This window comes from Maniola hyperantus, chromosome 24, assembly GCF_902806685.2.
Source record: "Maniola hyperantus chromosome 24, iAphHyp1.2, whole genome shotgun sequence".
Classification (NCBI taxonomy): domain Eukaryota; kingdom Metazoa; phylum Arthropoda; class Insecta; order Lepidoptera; family Nymphalidae; genus Maniola; species Maniola hyperantus.
In genome coordinates, this window is record NC_048559.1 from 5,476,537 (window position 1) to 5,495,886 (window position 19,350).

At 36.4% G+C, this 19,350-nt stretch overlaps 1 protein-coding gene across 2 annotated transcripts in view; it reads left to right on the forward strand.

Annotated features, from left to right (window-relative positions):
- Positions 1-19,350, forward strand: part of mino (glycerol-3-phosphate acyltransferase mino) — a 77,892-nt gene that overhangs the window by 8,058 nt on the left and 50,484 nt on the right. Inside the window, exon 1 of one of the 2 annotated variants that reach the window (XM_069506848.1) lies at positions 7,582-7,820. The exons of the other annotated variant lie outside the window; for it this stretch is intronic. The gene's annotated coding sequence lies outside the window, so the exon portion shown is untranslated. Of the gene's footprint in view, positions 1-7,581; positions 7,821-19,350 lie in introns of those variants that run through there. 2 annotated transcript variants of the gene reach the window in all.

A 19,350-nucleotide genomic window follows, 5' to 3' on the forward strand; every position in this document is an offset into this window, starting at 1 on the left:
AGCTGTGCGTTGATAGATCAGTCGGTCAGTCATCTTTTCCTTTTATACATTTAGATGAGTTAAGTTAATATTACCCAAGCTACTCGTGTATGGCGGCTCTTAAATAAAAAATAAAACTTTTTAAACCTTATTTTTTAATCAAAATATTTGCAGAATAAAAAAAATCAAATCGTGATACAAAATGGCTCGTCTCATGTTTTTTTATAAAGTTTAGGTATGCAAATAAATTAAAGGTCTTTACCAAGGTAACTTGATTAATTACCCAGTTACTCATTACACTTCTGTTCATCCGTTTCCTTCAACACCTTGGAATCATGCTAGTGTTTTAGTTCCCATAGATATTTGGTTTGTTTATTTATTTTTGACTAGCTTATCCCCGCGACTTCACATATTTCAAACCCCTGTTTTACCCCTTTAGGGAATGAATTTTCGAAAATCCTTTCTTAGTGGATGTCTACGTCATAATAGCTATCTGCATGCCCAGCCGTTCCGTCCAGTAGTTTGATTTGTGCGTTGATAGATCAGTCAGTCACCTTTTCCTTTTATATATTTAGAACACGAATGTCTGGTTCTCTCAGTCACAGACTCCGTCTATTAGTGATAGAGTCCCTTTGGCTTTAGAATTTAGAGCCTCAATAGCTCAACGGGTAAAGGAGTGGACTGAAAACCGAAAAAGGTTGACGGTTCAAACCCCGCCCGTTGCACTATTGTCGTACCTACTCCTAGCACAAGCTAGACGCTTAGTTGGAGGAAAGGGGAATATTAGTCGTTTAACATGGCTAATATTCTTTTTAAAAAAATCGGGTAAGGAATCCTGAAAAAGGGCGAATATGCAAGCATGTTGTTAGCTTTGGCTTTTTATTAGAGTTGAACTCACGACTCCTTGGCAAGAATTTACGTCATTGATCTATTAGGTTTACTATCATAATTAATTAGACCCTAGGGTCAATTAATCTATTGCCTGATGCTGATAATAAAGTTGCCCATTTTGCACGATCTTGTGTCAGAGTGTATCGCATACTGACGCACTTTCCTAAGATTTGTAGTGGAAGGAAACCGGGGTTTATCTCGCTTAACTTAAACCACTAACACACGGGCGGATTCTGTCTGGCGGACCAAATCCGCTGATTAATTTTTCTTCTTTTCTGCATCAGACCTACGGACCGGACCTGTTTATTTTTATTTTTTAATCGACTTCAAAAAAGGAGGAGGTTCTCAATTCGTCGCAATCTTTAATTATTTTTGTTATTTTATTTTATTGGTTTGCAAATAGAAAATACAATGCACAGAGAAAAAATATTTGCTACATATTACTGCAGACAACTTAAAAAAAAAAAATATTACATGAGCGAATGCCTTTTTCGCAGCGTCGTACGCAGTACGCACGGCCTGCGCCTGACACGCGCTGGCCCTGACATAAATCATCCCTAAATCCGCTGTTGGGCTGGACAGAATCCGCCTGTCTGTGTGTCTGAACTGTTTTAACTCTTTGTGACGTCATACGACCTCTGCGGTCCAGTTTCTGTGGCTGATATAGTGCTATTTGCATATAAACTAACTGTTGACATCTTCCTATATCACGCCTTGTTATTTCAATATGATCTATCAAATCTACGGATGCACTGTGACTCTTTTAACCCGACCACGGGAGGGTATAATGTTCGGTAGTTATAGTCCGCAACAAGTTGAGATGGCAATCGGGGTATGAGGCAGGAGGACGCCCCGCACACCACACGTCAGCCGCGCTCGTCCGCACTGGGTTAGCACGGGGGTTGTGGTGTGTGGGTGTGCGAGGCGATCCCTGCCCGATTGCAATTTCAACCCGCCGCGTACTGTACTAATAATGTGTGTTTGCCGGTTCACCAGTTCCCTCGTAGTTGCCAAACTACGCGTTAGATTTTGTTAAATAAGTTGTCGTTGGCTTCACAATATGGCTTCACCTTAAAGTAGAGCTAAACGATCGCGACATTTGCATCATCACTTGCCAGCAAGACTTCAGTGACTCTTGCGTGTTTTTTTTTTGTATTCCTCAAAGTTCCAAAAAGTTCGCGACGCTTCATGTATAACTAGGCGGATACCCGGAGTATGCTGCTACTCTAAAAAACCAGTCTAAAACCATCTTCTCATTATTGTCTTTCTAATGAAACCTACTACATATATACATGTACATGAGCAGTAAACGTACGGTCTACCATTTACAATAGAGATATTTTTAGTTCAACAATGATTCATAAAAAACATAAGTACTTTGGGATTTTTACCCTTTAATGTGATTATCTACCACATCTTTAGTGGGGAAAAAATTGAGTTAATGTCATTGAAATAATTATAGGGCTGGTTTAAATTTTTTGCTCGTAAGATCTTGTGTGAAAAATGTATTTAATTGGAGTCTTCTCACACCACATAGTATTTTTTCAGCTCAAAAGTAATTTGTATTTTATTCCTTCGTGGTAAGTTAATCCACAATAATTACACAGTTAATGCAAACCGCCTAGCAGCGGTACTATCTCATCTTAGGCAATATACTATTTTAGTACACTCGTCGGTCTCAAGATATTATTATGTGTAATTTTGAGTCATTTTGCAAAAGTTCATTTCATTCGCTGCTCGAGGGTGTTAAGGCTGAGATCTATAGAGAGCACTTTGACTTAGCTCAGACTTAAGATTGAGTTAAAACGAGACAGATTTATGTTAGAGATATAGTTCCGTCTCGTTTTAACTCTGTCTTAAGTCTTAAGTCAGAGTGCGCTCTGTAGATCTCACCCTTAAATTATAACTATCCCCTTTTTAAACCAACTTCGAAAAAAGCGACATCTCAATTCGTCGTGCATTTATTTTTGCAGGTGCACTTAATTTCTTAAACAGATTTCGATATTTTTAAAATTATTTATTTTTGAGAAAAGAACATTCTGATAATGACAAAAAGGACATTTTGTGAAAAAGCCATTATGCGCTTTGACGCTTTATTCGTATGCTATCATTCCGTGGAAATTGGTGACTGATTTTTCTGCTAGTTTCTCTTATCTGATTGAACTAAAATTAAATACAAAAATATATGTGTAGTGCGTAAAAATGACTCCTCACGTGCCATTTTAACTCTATTGGTCAACTGTCTTGTCAAAAGTACGATTCACCTTTAAAATAAGGAATCAGTTAAGGAATAAAATACTTTTGACACAAAATTAAAATGGCTTGTGAGGATTAATTTTTACGGCGTATACCTAGTTTAAATGACAATAGGTGATTATAGTACCATTAAGCGTTTCTGACAATGAAGATGTGAGGTAGACGTTGGAACTCTCTGATGGCAAATGGCATAACAGTCTGGGCTCATTTGCTTTGTTTTCATGAGTACCTACATTACAAAATTAAAATGACAAAAGCCTGATGGTGGAAATAGAAACGGATTTTTTATGCCATTTTTTTAAAGAATATTAGCCAAGTTAAATGACTTATATTCCCCTTTCCTCTCCAACTAAGCGTCAGGCTTGTGCTAGGAGTAGGTATGACAATAGTGCAACGGGCGGCGTTTGAACCGTCGACCTTTCGGTTTTCAGTCCACTCCTTTACCGGTTGAGCTATTGAGGCTCTCAATATGGCAGGATAATCGAGTTTGGACTTCACCATCATCAGCCCATCCATAATAATTACATAGTTGCTGCCGCAAACCACCGAGCAGTACTATCTCATCTTAGGCAATACACTAGTTAGGTACACTCAGTCGCATGATAATTATGAGTCACTAGGTGATGTCCGCGTGGATTTATGTCTAAAAAAATCCCGTGGGAACTCTTTGATTTTAGAGCCTCAATAGCTCAACGGGTAAAGGAGTGGACTGAAAACCGAAAGGTCGACGGTTCAAACCCCGCCCGTTGCACTATTATCGTACCTACTCCTAGCACAAGCTTGACGCTTAGTTGGAGAGGAAAGGGGAATTATATTAGTCATTTAACATGGCTAATATTCTTTTAAAAAAACCGGCATAAAAATATTTTAATTACTTAAAAACGCACATATTTCCGAAAAGATAGAGGTGCGTGCCCGGGATCGAACCCCCGACCTCCGATTAGAAGGCGGTCGTCCTTACCACTAGGCTACCACAGTTTTCCCCTTGTCTGAATTAGCTAAAATTTTGCAAACGTGTGGTTTAGATGATTATGGTATAAGTTCCGCAAATTGCTAATGCGCGTGGCCACCATTTTAGTGACGTCAGCACTAGACTGTAGTTTCGAGCTGATGGTATATTTTTACTTAAATATACGTCAAATGACGTCAATGAGACATGGTTCCAGCGCAATAGCAATTTGCCGGACTTATAAGTTGACAGCTAGAGCAAATATGGCGTTCCCATTGTTACTATGTACGCGTTATACCTAAGTTCTATGAAAGTGCATTCAAAGACGTCATCATGGTTTTTATGCATTTGTTGGAGGATGAGTTAAAGTCCACGACCTGAAACACCTGCGCAAACTATGCAACGCAGGTGCTTGTATAAATTACATGCCAGAGACACTTTTTAGGGTTCCGTACGCGAAGGGTGCCACCAGGACCCTATTAATAAGCCTCCGCTGTCCGACCGTCCGTTCGTCTGTCTGTCAGCGGGCTGTATCTTGTTAACCGTAATGGGTAGAGAGTTAAAATTTTCGCAGAAGTGTATATCTATTGTGGCTATAACAGTAATCATCAATAGAGTTTCAAAATGGTTGCAGTAAAAAAATAAAATTTAAGTGTTATTTCTAGTACGGAACTCTTCGTGTGCGAATCCGATACGCACTTGACCCATTTTTTTGTCCATGACCAGTTTGCCCTCATCTGATGATAATATGATGATGCAGTTTATTAAATTTTTTATTAGAAACACACGTAGGTACTTACTATTCGTAAGATGATTTATGTCACTACCCATAATATAAATACGAAAGTGTTTTTTTGTTGGTTTGTCCTTCAATCACGTCACAACTTGTCCGTCCGTCCGTCGTCTGTATACTCATATAACACGATAATGCGATATTTTACACCAAGCGAGAAGTCTAAAAATCGGCCAAGTGCGAGTCAGGCTCGCGCAATGAGGGTTCCGTACTATAGTTGTATTTTTTCGACATTTTGCAGGATAATTCAAAAACTATGATACATGAAAATAAATTAAAAATCTGTTTTAGAATGCACACCTTTCAAATGATACCACACTTCATATAGTTATCTTACTTATAAAATTGAAAATACTAATTATTAGTTCATGACCACAATTTAATTTTTTGTGTGATGTAACCACAAATTCACGGTTTTCAGATTATTCCCCGAATGTCAGCTATAAGATCTACCTATCTGCCAAATTTCATAATTCTAGGTCAACGGGAAGCACACTGTAGGTTTCTTGACAGACTGACAGACAGACAGACAACACAGTGATCCTATAAGGGTATATCCTTTTGAGGTACGGAACCCTAAAAATATATAACAAGATAGTATAGCACTACAATAAGCAATACTTATTAGAATCGAATCCACGACCTCCCACTACTAAGACAGCGCTTACCACTGCGCCAGGGAGGTCGTACAAAAATAGGAGGCCGAAGTAGGTATTAAAGTATGCACATATTGCTAGGGAGACATAATCGTTGAGGAGGTTTCTGTGACCTAAAAAGTCTGGGAACATAAATCAGGGTTAGTTATCCTGGTTTATTGAATACTAGCTGATCCCCGCGGCTTCGCCCGCGTGTATATAATATAGCCCATGTCACTCAGGCATAATGTAGCTTTCTATTGGTGAAAGAATTTTCAAAATCGGTTTAGTAGTTCCAGAGATTACTCCCTACAAACAAACTTAACGACATCACCTCTTTATAATATTAGTATAGAAAAGATACTGATAAACATTGCGTCGTAACTATTTTTAAACGCTAAAAGATGGAAACGGATTCGCAAACGCTCTAACAAAGAATGTTTACTATAAAATAATGCTTCTAATTAGCGCCAACTAGAACCAACTCCTACATGTCAATGATTTTGTTATTGAATTAACAATATAACATTGACTTATAAATTATAATAGCATTTATTTCAATGCAATATAATAATAATAAGTTGATCTGTTGACTTTTTTCGAAAATATTTGAGTTAACATTCAAAGATGTTACATCTCGTTTCCACTTGTCGTATGTCGGGCCTGGATTTTAATCGGGTGTTCCAGTGGCAGAACATTTTATACGAAGCTATTCACACTTGTCGGAAACCGATTTTGTGTCAAAATGTTCGGCTACTGGAACATCCGTAGCTCGATTGCGGTAGAATGACAGCTGTCACGATCGCCATCACCTCTAATTGGTTGACGCTCGTTCACTATTGGCTGCAATGCATTATTGCAACAAGAATACTATAACTTCAGCCAATCACAACCATTGCGAATGTAATAATGGAATTGCGATTGTATTTATGGAATCGACCTACCGAAAAAAATGTGAGCCCGACAGACGGCAAATAGGAATGGGCTGTAAGTTGACTATTTTAAGACGATTGGGTGAATATTTAAATAGACTAAGAGCTGTTTACGATGAACAATTTACAGCTGATCCATCCCAGCTTTGTTTTGGTCCTTTAAACCAGTGTGGGTCTACTCATAGAGAGAAGCTACGAGTATTTGCAGAATATCAAAAGCAGTTTAAACTCTATGTCGATATGTCAGTCAGTCCTTTCTTCTATACTGAATGATGCCTGGGACTTCATCCACTTGGATTTAGATTTAAACTCTTCAATTTTCCGGGAAAAAGTAGTCAAAAACAACAGCACTCGGCAGGAAAAATAAAGCAGAATTCCAAAAACAATGTCAAGGAGGTTCTTTTTCACCTAAATTCTAAAATATTCAAGAGCATAATAGTTATAGAGAAGAGAAGAGAATACAAAAAAGCACTCCAAAAACAAGGATTTTTTTCACCTGAATATTAAAAAATTCATATCATCACTAAAACGCTATTAGATAGTAATCACTAATCTGTAGTAATAATCCAAAACGAAACAATCTATATTTAAGACAACTCAGACAATACTTACGCTGACGACAATATTTTTTAAGGAAAACAGCAATGACCTAGAGAAGATGAGATCCCTTAACAAGGTAACCATGAAAGTAAGGTTAAGTTATATAAATATCGACAAGTTCACGCCGATGACTAATAACTCTTAGTAAACCGATAATCGTGCAAGATATTTTCAATTATGAGTTGACTGGTCATTGAAACAAAAAACTGTGATTATTTTTTTTGGAAAATAACAGGGAGTTAAAGGTGATCGATCCTAATATCTTAAAGCAGTATTTGTTTTCAAAGAAGATACTTAAGTGAATCAGTTGCATGCCGTGAAAACTTCAAACGCTCACGACGTCGTTTGGAAAAACGAACTTCTGAAATTACCTATACTCAAGGATGAAATTAACAATGAAGAAACGTGGGATGCTTCGACGACGCGGTCTGAATTCTGCCAACTGCGACAGGCAATAGTAAAGATAATTTACTTTTTGTGTGACCAACGCACGCGCACCGTGAAAAAAACATCGGCTGATGGCGTGTCATGGCGTTCTAGCTGCTACCGGCTCAGTTATACTTCGATCGTGCGCGTGGGAGGACGTCGCACGTGCGACGACACTGTCCGGTTGACGTCGCGCTGTTACATAAAATTAACATTCGTTCGCCACCGTTTTTTACCGTTTCATAACAATTAACAATCGATAATTGTGCATTTCCAAATCATTCCAAAATTGCGTGAATAAATAAAACTGTGTCGAAGAAAAGTGAAAAGTCATTTCGTGAGCAGTCGATTTACATGAGGTAAATTTTGTCAAATGGCAAAAATTCGGCAAAATATCAAGTGAAATTCCGGACATAAACAATCATTGCTATACATAAGTAATACGTCACAGAATTCGCCTGCCGATTTCTCTTTCCATTCACGCGATCGCCGGAATATGATACAAACGTTGAAAAATAGGATACAAATCTTGTTGATATGCTACCATCGTCATCGTCTAGTGTTATAACTTTTGTAAAAATTTCGTCACGTCGTTACGTTGTAGATTTTGGATCAGTAGTTTATCCACGCAGGTGTACATGACAGTTAGTCACGGTCCGATTATTTTGATTTGTAATTCATGAAGTTACCGAGTTCTTATTGGTCTAAACTCCTAACTGTATTGTACGCTCAATGAACTGTGATAGAGTTTTCATTACATTCGGCTTTGTTTTAATTTTAACCTCGAGTCTATTTATTCTTCTTTTTTCAGTCCAGAAGCCTGGATTGTTATTTTTAGTTTATCACTGTATTCCTTTTAACCGTTAACTCTTCTTACAATATTGATTTAAATTTGTTTTGAAAACGAACAAAAATACCACTTTTAGACTGTCTTTTTCTTAATCATCTATCAATCGTATACTTTCATGGATTCATCCAAGATTTGATGAGGAGGACATGTATTTTTATTTATTTTTATTTTATTAATTAGGAACACATACAATACACAATGTAAATGTAATATGCAATTTGTATTATAGATTTGATTACTTATGCATTGCGGTATGATATGTTAATAGCCGGGATTTACTGTGCTCTACGAAGCGTAGAGGGAAAGTAAACGCCCTAATTCACTCTTATTAAAAATCGGTCAACCATATTATTAATAGCTAGTTATTAGTCAGACTTAGTTTTTTGACTTCTTCAGGAAGGGCATCCCGAGCCAGAGCTCGCTCCTTTTGACGATTCAAAAGCACTTGTAAAAGTTCATTTTCATGAATAAAAAATCTTTCTATTTCTGTTTGGTTCACTTCAACATCAATATTTTTTGGTTTCACCCATATTACTAGGTACATTTCCAGTCTTTTTCTTTCCTTTTCTCGCGGCTTGATCTGCTTTCTCAAAATCCTTCCAGTAGGGGTCTTCATTACAACCAGAAACTACTACTGTTGCCTTCTGTTGCGTTGCTACTTCGTAATTCGTATTTAAGATAAAATTGATGGACTAGGATTATATTGTATAATATTTGTTATAAGTTATATTTTCTAGAATCCTACAGAATATTGGCTATTCACCTTATATTTTATTTATTTTAATGCTTATTCATCAGTTTGTTTATTATTCGTTGTATGAATATTAATCAAGCATAAAATGTTAATGTTGATAGGTACAACACTTTTGTACTCAAAAACTACCTAACATACATGAAGGTTAAAACTCTATCCTCTTTATATTATTTTCCGTGAAAATCGACCGTTTGTTTGGTTCGTTCAATTTAGATGGTTGCTACCTATTTACACTTAACATACTTATAACAAATTGCAAATATTTTATTTATCGATGTTCATTTATCAGTCTAATTCTTACATTTTAGCATCACAGCTTTCTTCCTTTCAATGGAAGATACGGATCACTTGAGATAAATAAGCAATTTATCTTCTTACAATCTTACCATAATCTTACTGATTAAAAAGAAACCATTCTACTTATATCCATGGTTTAAAGTTTAAACACTTTCAGTCATACATTCAACGTGTCTCTATCTATAAACCATTTATCAGCGGTGTGTAAGGTCTTAAAAATATCCACTTTACATACAATCTATACACTAATTAAAATGATCGGTCTAAATTGTATTGTATTGTACCTATCCCTCCTATAAAGTTCATCGCCAAGAAGGATATAGCGTTAGATTTAGAACTGTCATTATTTAGTTTAGAGATCGTGTACAAGATAATTAGCCACAGTTTAGCCGTGTTAATTTTGATTTGTAGATTTTCAAAAAACTTCAATACTTTGTTCGCGTTGCTGATGGCTACGTAATTTTTTGCATGCTTATTCATAGCCGCAGTATGGTTCGATATTACATCATGTTGTATTCTTTTACCTACAATGTGAGTCGTGGCTGCAATGTATTAGGACTAGGTGTATACATTGTATCTTTATTAGACAAGCTTTCTTTAGAGAATATTAAGCATTTATTTTACATGTTTATCAATGATTCTAGCACATAATATCAGCAATATTCTGACCGTTTACGTCAGTTTTCCGGCTCACAATGCGACTACAATGTTATTAAGCTTTTTTCCGCGACTTCGTCCGTATTCATTTGGAAAGAAAGACAATTGGCGTCGATTCTTTTGTTTTTCTCTAAACTAAATTTAGAGTAGATACATAATTATCTGCATCTTTTTCTTTTTAATATTGCTAAAAAAGGACGGAACATGAATTTTACATTTAAAGACACTACTTTTTAGTGCATGCTTGATGCTACAAATTTAAATAATAGGCTCGCGACTGGCAGCTAAAGTCACGATAGCTTGATCATGATGATGATGATGATAATGATATTGTTAATTGTTTAGAGCCAGATAGTGACCTACCTACATACTAGGTATTTCTGCTACTGCATAGCGTTTATATAATCAGGTACCTACCTACCTAATTCGCAACTGTTTTAAATAATGCGTAGCTACGTTATAGACTACCGTAGTAGGTATAGACTATCGCATAAAATTAAAACATGCAATGTCAACATTCCGAACATGTTTGTGACTGAGGCTCATTATAATATTATTTACATGTTTTTTATAAGATTACCTAAAATTAGTTTCTAATCGTGTCAGAAATTGAATGAAAAGAATGCAAAACTACAGGATTTTCTTATCTAAACCTCAATTCGGGACCTGATTCAGAACAACAATGATAAAATTTTAATTAAGGCCACGTTACACGTGATTTATAATTTTAGAATTTCGCTTAGATTCGCTGCCACACGATTTTACATGCATTGTTTGTTTTCTTCCATAAACGAGTACTTTGATGATAAATAAAATCTTCCAACTATATATACTTACATCTATAATATTCATTATTATTATTGTAATGTTCTTTGATGTTCTACTAGAGTAACTAGGTAGGTTAGGAATTGTGTTATTTTTACTTTTAACTTTTGCATGCCTTCTGCTAGGCGAAATATACTCGTATCTACTGTTTAATTCTGTAAGACCTTTTGTAAATTAACGTGTTTCTGCAAAATAAAGACATTGAATTGAATTCAATTCAATTCAATCACATCGCAATGGAACATCAGATTAACCTGGTTTTTTGTATGGATATAGTTAAAGTTTTCAAGAGTGACTTTTTATCCCGGTAAATAGAACAGTTCCTACGGGATTTTTAAAAATTTAAATTCCACGCGGACGAAGAAGCGGACATGATCTAGTCTATAGTCTAAATAACATATAAAAGGAAAAGGTGACTGACTGACTGGTTGACTAACTGACTGATGCACAGCTCAAACTACTGGACGGATCGGGCTGAAATTTGGCATGCAGATAGCTATCATGACGTAGGCATCCGCTTAGAAAGGATTTTTGAAAATTCAACCCCTGAGGGGGGAAATAGGCGTTGGAAATTCGTGTAGTCCACGCGGACGAAGTCGCGAGCATAAGCTAGTGAAAAATAGAATACGGACGAGCCGATGACAATAGGTAGAAGAATAGATGATTCAACATAAATATAATTGCTTAAACTAACCTAATTCTAGGCTTATTTGCGTACAATGCTAACTTTTGTAATCTGATACTTATTAGGAACTAGCTGACCCGGCGAACTTCGTACCGCCGCCTAACAGTCGATTCTTTTTAAGGCAATTTTTTAAATTTTTCTCTCCGTCAGAACCATCCACGTACTTCAAGGAATATTATAAAAAAAGAGTTAGCAAAATCGGTTCAGCTGTTCTAGAGATTTGCGATCAGCAACACATTCAGCGATTCATTTTTATATATAGAGATTATATTTTGATGTCACTTGTACCTACTTGTTTATGATCTTTAATACCTAGTTTCTTATCTATTTCGTTGTTATGTTAAATTACTACTTTGTCCCATTGTTTATTTATATTTTTATCTTGCACTATATCATTTATTTATTGTGTGATTTAAGATTTAAAATGATTATCGTATTGAATATATATTATTATAGTCCACTACTCTACCTATGTCCGTGATTTTCAGGGCTCCATACCCGAAGGGAGCCAAAGCTCTTACTGTTACTAAGCCTCCGGGCTCCGCTGTCCGTCCGCAATAGCAATACACATTATGTGAAAATTTCAGCTATCTACTGAAATAGATTTATAACGGTTCACGAGATAAAGCCCGCTGACTGACAAACGGACGGACGAACGGACGGACAGTGTCTAATGAGTGTCCTATTATTTTTTCCTCCTATTTTTATTTGCTATCGTATCGAGTGGGATGTCAAATAAAAGACTAGAAAAATACCAACATTATAAGCGTCTTAAAATATCTTTAACGAATTATTTCAACACATAAAACTTCTTGGGTCCTCCCAAAACATACGCGAGAGTTTATTCGACAGTTTTAATCTAAAAAAAACTAATGGCAAAATAATAATTTAAATATAGGTATAAAAGGAAAGGTGACTGACTGACTGACTGACTGATCTATCAACGCATAGCTCAATTTGCTAGACGGATCGAGAGAAAATTTGGCATGCAATTATTAATTATGTCATAGTTATTATGACGCAGGCATCCGTTAAGAAAGGATTTAAAAAAAACATACAGTCGAATTGAGAACCTCCTCCTTTTTTTAAAGTCATTTAAAAATACAACCCCTAAGGAGATGAAATAGAGGGTAGAAATTTGTGTAGCCCACGCGGACGAAGTCGCGAGCATAGGTAAGCTAGTTTTACATCATTCCTTACAATTCAAATAAATTTTAGAAATTTAACTTACACAAGCGACAGATTTTTTTTTTACTATATTTCAGCGTTTATTAAGAGGAGTAGGCGAGTTTTAGTTTTGAACTTTATATTAGGTCAATAAATCTATAATATCAAAATGAATCACTAAATGTGTTGATCATCGCAAATCTCGAAAACAGCTGAACCGATTTCGCTAATTCTTTTTTTTAATTATCCTTGAAGTACGAGGACGGTTCTTACGGAGAGAAAATTTTAAAAAATTTGAATCAACTGTTAGGCGGAACGAAGTTCGCCAGGGCAGCTAGTATTTTATAAAAATACCGAGTTATTTACTTCAGTCCTTACTATGTTAATTTGTTTAAACTTCCTCAAAAAACCTCAAAAATCAGCGTGCATGTGTTAATTTTGTTCTGTATCTCGATTTTAGTCTTTTTTGGTGATTTTCCCATTCAATATCGTCTTTTCTAATTAGGAGTGTCACCAATGTGTGCTAAATATATAGCAAACATACTTACATGCCTAATACAATAAGTGTAAATTAACCTAAGGTTTCGAATTTAATGTTTTCTACGCCTGAATATGTATAGTCCATGACATAAGTTTCTCTAAAAAGCTTAGTACACATTGGCCCAGAATGCGTTCGGCCTATGCTCTCGGCGAACATGTAAAGCCTAAGGCACACGACGACACCGATATTTGACACAAATGTTGACACTATACTGTCGAATACAAAAGCCGGACTAGGAGTTAATATTAGCCCGGTGTTTTACATAAGTTAAACATGCCTTTTTTACTATTAAAAACATGTTTGATTCAAAGGTGTAACTTTTACTATAATAAATTTGACTATAATAATTTTTATTTTATTTTATTTATTTTAACAACGAATAAGAGTCAATATCAGTCCTGTCATCATTTGGTTAGCTACCTACATAATTAGTAACGGGCGTAACACCTACAGGCGCTCGCTATGCGCTAAAGCGACCGCAAAAAATCGATTTCATATATGGCTAAATCCTTATAACTCTACGTGCGCAGCCAGCGCTGGCCAGTTCATTGACTTCTGCGAATTTTCATATTTTAATAAATATTAAAAGTGTCTTGGCTCAATTCGCCAACAGCGTTTACACATTCGCCGACACTCGCCGAACACATTGCTTGGGCCAATGTGTACTGGAGCCTCTATTAATACATAGTACGAGTACCTACCTACCTATACAATTGGTCTTGGCTCATTTGCGTACAATGACAACGTGCGGTCGTCTGCGATACATTTCATTGTGTAACACATACTATATTAGGTTACTGTGATTGAAATTGAAGCCAAGTGGTTTAGGATACTTAGTACTTAGTTATTTCGTACAGAGATAGCTTGCATCCCGCAGACGGGTATAGGTAGGTTACTTTTTAAACCGGAAAATGAAAGAGTTCCTACAGGCCCCTACATTCAGGCTTTGTAAAAAATTAATTCCACGCGGACGAAGTCATGTGCATCATCTAGTATACTATATTAATATTTACACCCTCAAGATCTATGTAACTTATTTACCATTAGATGATGCCCACGACTTCGACCGCGAGGATTTAGGGTTTATAAAAATCTCGTGGGAACTCTTTGATTTTCTGGGATAAAAAATAGCCTATGTCCTTTCGGGATGTAAGCTAACTCTGTACCAAATTTAATTAAACTCGGTTAAACTGTTGAGCCGTGAAAAGCTAGCAGACAGACAAACACACTTTCGCATTTATAATATTAGTATGGTAGTATGGACAAGTAGCCTATGTGCTTCCCCGCGATGCAAGCTATCTCTGTACTTACCAAATTTCATCAGAATCGGTTGAACGGGATGGTCCGGGAAAAGCTTGCAGACAGAAACACTTTCGCATTTATAATAATAGTATGGATTTCAGTTATATTCGCTTTTCTATTTCAGTCAGTGTTTGGTTTTCATTTGAACCGACCGTGTCTTTACCGCAATAACAGCGAAAACTGCTGACGCCGCGATCCGTCCGTCGCCGCGGCCGTGCGTGAGCCAAAATGACCTAGTTCCGCGTTTCGTCGCGTCAGGTTTATTATAAAATAAATAATCATCGCTATACTACTTGGTTCCTGCAACTATGGCCGATATAAAAATAGAATTAAAAACGGAAAATGAGCGCTTGCTTTTTAACGCATTTACAGAAAAAAAAGCTGAAAATGAAAAACTCCAGCTTATAACTAAAAAAATGGAGCAGCAAATTTTGGAGCTCCAAAAACAAATTAAACTCCTTTCTAATAAGGATAACAACCCAATGGATACGTCCGGATACAAAGAAAGTTCGGGTCCATCTGCTGAATATCATACGGACGAAGAGGAACTTGCGCAAGAAACAGAATGGATAAGAGTGAAGAGTAGGAAAAAAAGGAAACTAAGCACGTCACCCATTCTGTCACAGAGTAGAGAATTCGAAACGTCAAACACAGAAACGCGTAAAAATGAAAAAAAGAAAACTAAGAAAGTACCACTACCCCCGCCTATAATGGTGTCCGGTGTGGAAAACTATCAAACATTTTTTGACTTACTGTCAGGAAATCTTTCCGAAGCCTCATCAGATTTTACATTAAAAATGATGAACGCAAAGAATGTCAAAATAAACGTTACCAATGAGGACACCTACCGATCCTTGACGAAAATCTTAACTCAAAATCAATTTCTGTGGCATTCCTATGAGAATAAACAAGAAAGACCTATTCGTGTTATGGCTAAAAAATTGCCTGCCTCATGCCAGCCCAAAAGAATAATTGAAGACCTTCAAAGCAAGGGTTATAAAATAGAAAATGCAGTGAACAAACTAAGATGGCAGAATAAAGAGCCGCTTAATATGTTTACTCTAACATTTAATAATGTAGAAGATATAAATAAAATTTATGACATTAAACACATTCTAGGGTGTAAAGTTGAAATTCACCCTATCAAAACATCAAAACTGGTACCTCAGTGTAAAAAATGCCAAGCATATGGTCACACGCAGAAATACTGTGCCAGAGAGGCCAGGTGTGTAAAATGTACAGGAAAACATCTGACTCGAGACTGCACTAAGCCAGCAGAAGAAAAACCCAAATGCTTACACTGCGGTGAAGCGCACCCTGCTAACTATCGGGGTTGCATGGTTGCCAAAGAAATGCAGATCCTAAAAAATAAGAATCTTAAAAAATCATCAAAATCATCCTCATCTTATCCTCAGCGTTCATCGAAACCTGAGAAATCTACTAATTCCCATATAAATAAAACTAATGAAGACACGAACAAAAGTGAACATCAAACTTATGCTCAAAAAGTCTCTAGAAATTTGCCAAGCACAAAACTGCCCCAGGGAAATATGGAGAGCAAACTAGATGAAATTCTCAAATACATGTCCTCGTTTGACGAAAGATTGCAAAAACTTGAAAGTGGCGCTAATAAGGCTACCAATAAGCCGAAAAAATGAATAATAAGCTTAAAATATTTGCATGGAACTCAAACGGACTACTACAACATCAACAAGAGCTACAAGTAGTCCTTGATACACTAAAGATTGATATTTGTCTAATATCTGAGACACATTTTACTAAGCAATCGTTTATTAAATTTAACAGTTATAAAGTGTACCATGCCATACACCCAAATAATACAGCGAGAGGCGGCAGTGCCATCTTAATTAAAGAAAATTTGTACCATTATCAAGAATTCCAATATGAGGAACAGGAGATTCAGGCAGTAGCTGTGAAGGTCAAAACTACAAAATACGAATTTTCGGTAGTAGCTATATATAGTCCCCCAAGGCATTCAATTTCAAAAGAATATTATGTGAACTTCCTCGAGAAAATTGGACATAGATTTATTATTGGAGGTGACTTTAACGCGAAAAATACCTTTTGGGGCTCCAGATTGACTACTACAAAAGGTAGAGAACTCTTAAGTGCCATTAAAGATTTAAAATGCGATGTAATAAGTACAGGTAAGCCTACCTACTGGCCTACAGATACGATGAAAATACCAGACCTAATTGACTTTTTTATTTATAAAAACATATCAACAAAATATCTAGACATTGATGAAATGTTCGACATGAATTCAGATCATTCTCCTATTCTCTTAACGCTAAGTGACACAATCATATATAAAGAAACCTATCCTGGTCTTGTAAACAAAAATACAGACTGGGACAGCTTCAAAATGGATTTGACTAACAATATTAACTTAAATGTGCCGCTTAAAAACTCGGAACAACTGAACGAAGAAGTAAGAAAATTTGTATTAGATATTCAGCTGGCTGCTTGGAATAATACACCAAAGCTTAGGAAAAAGCCCCAAGGAGTGGTTGCTTATCCCAAAAATATCCTTGAACTCATCATTGAAAAGAGAAGGCAAAGAAAAAAGTGGCATCATTCGAGATCTCCACTTGATAAAAGGTTGCTGAATTACTTGACCAAGGCACTAAAGAAACAAATCAAAAACTTTAATGATTCGTCAACCTACAGTTATCTCCAAAGCCTCACGAGTGAAAGGAGTACCGACTATTCACTTTGGAAAGCAACTAGGAATTTAAAAAGACCATGTATGCATATTCCTCCAATTAAAGAAGAAAATGGAATGTGGGCAAGAAATAGTGAGCAAAAAGCTAAAAGATTTGCAGAACATCTCGAAAAAATATTTCAACCAAACGAAGGAGAGCACATTGATTTTTCTACGATGGAAACAAATCAAGAAAACTCTCCCATTAAACTAGTAACGCCTAAGGAAATACTCAGTATGATTAATAAACTGAACTTAAAAAAAACTCCAGGATATGATCTTATTACTACAGAAATCCTGCGAAACCTTCCAAAAAAAGGAATCGTAAAATTAACGACGCTGATTAATGCAGCATTTAGAATTAAGCACGTCCCTGATTTGTGGAAAGTTGCAGAAGTAATTATGATCGCCAAACCAGGCAAACCACCAAATGAGGTTACATCATACAGACCAATTTCTCTGCTACCAATTATCTCAAAACTTTTTGAGAAGCTACTGTTCAGCAGATTGAAACCTATATTAGATGAGAAAAATCTGATTCCTGACCATCAGTTTGGATTCAGGGAAAAGCACTCGACAATCGATCAAGTACACAGAATAACAAATATAATTGAAAGAACACTAGAAGAAAAGAAAGTCTGTTCAACCGTATTTCTTGATGTAGCACAAGCCTTTGATAAAGTCTGGCATGAAGGTCTTGTTCAGAAACTTAAAGTATTACTTCCTCAACCATTTGCAAACATATTAGAATCATATATATCTGATAGAGTATTTCGAGTGAGGCAAGAGGAAGCTTACTCCAAACTCAAGGTGATCAAAGCTGGAGTACCTCAAGGAAGCGTTCTGGGTCCTGTCCTTTATCTCCTGTACACGTGTGATCTTCCACAACCCGATCACAATACCATCGCTACTTTTGCCGATGATACTGCTATCATAGCTGTGGGTAATACTCACCAGGAGGCATCGGGCAAAGTTCAAATAGCTCTAAATGAACTACATAAATGGACGAAAAAATGGAGAATAAGACTTAACGATTCCAAGTCTGCCCATATTGATTTTACTAATAAAATACCAAAATATTATCCCATTTATATTGACCAACAAAAGATACCCTATGCTAACACGGCAAAATATCTTGGAATGACTCTTGACAGTAAGCTACGCTGGAAAGCACATGTCAAGAAGAAAAAAGAAGAGCTAGAGTTACGGTACAAAAAATTGTACTGGCTCATAGGCAGAAACTCATCACTGTCAACTAAAAATAAGATACTATTATACAAACAAGTCCTAATGCCAGTGTGGACTTATGGTATCCAGTTGTGGGGCTGTACCAAAAAGACCAATTTACTAATAATTCAGCGATTCCAAAATAAAGTGCTTAGGGGTATCGTCAATGCACCCTGGTACGTCAGGAATGTAGACATTCATCGCGATCTCCAAATGGGCTTCGTGGACACAGCTATTAGCAAACACGCTAAATCCCACGAACGCAGGCTCCATGAACATGTTAACGTCGAGGCTATCCAGCTCCTCGACAACACAGACCTAATACGTAGACTTAAGAGGACTAAGCCTTTTGAGCTAGTGTAGTTATAGTGAAAGTGTAGTGCTAGTGCAAATCAAAGATCACACGAACAAAGTGAAAGCATAGTGCTAGTGCAATTTAAAGAACACAAGAACAAAGTGTCTTCCAATAAGGTATCTTAACTATAAACTAAGCTAAGTCAATGGACAGATTCTTAGGTATAAGTACGTTTATAAGTTTAGGTTAATATAATATTGCTTATTAGCCTCTTTCATAGGCTAGATTGTAATGGTAGTAAAGTACTGGTGACAGTGCTTTACGACAAAAAAAAAAAAAAAAAAAGTTATATTCGCATAATGGTTACGTATTCGTATAATCTAAATATATAAAAGCGAAATACCACTCACTCACTGACTGACTGACTAATCACGAAATCTCAGAAACTATTAAGCCTACAAACTTGAAATTTGGAAGGTAGGTTCTTTCTAGGACGTAGATGTCAGCTAAGAAATGATTTTGAAAAATTCCCTCCCTAAGGGTGTAAAAGGGGGGTCGAAGGTT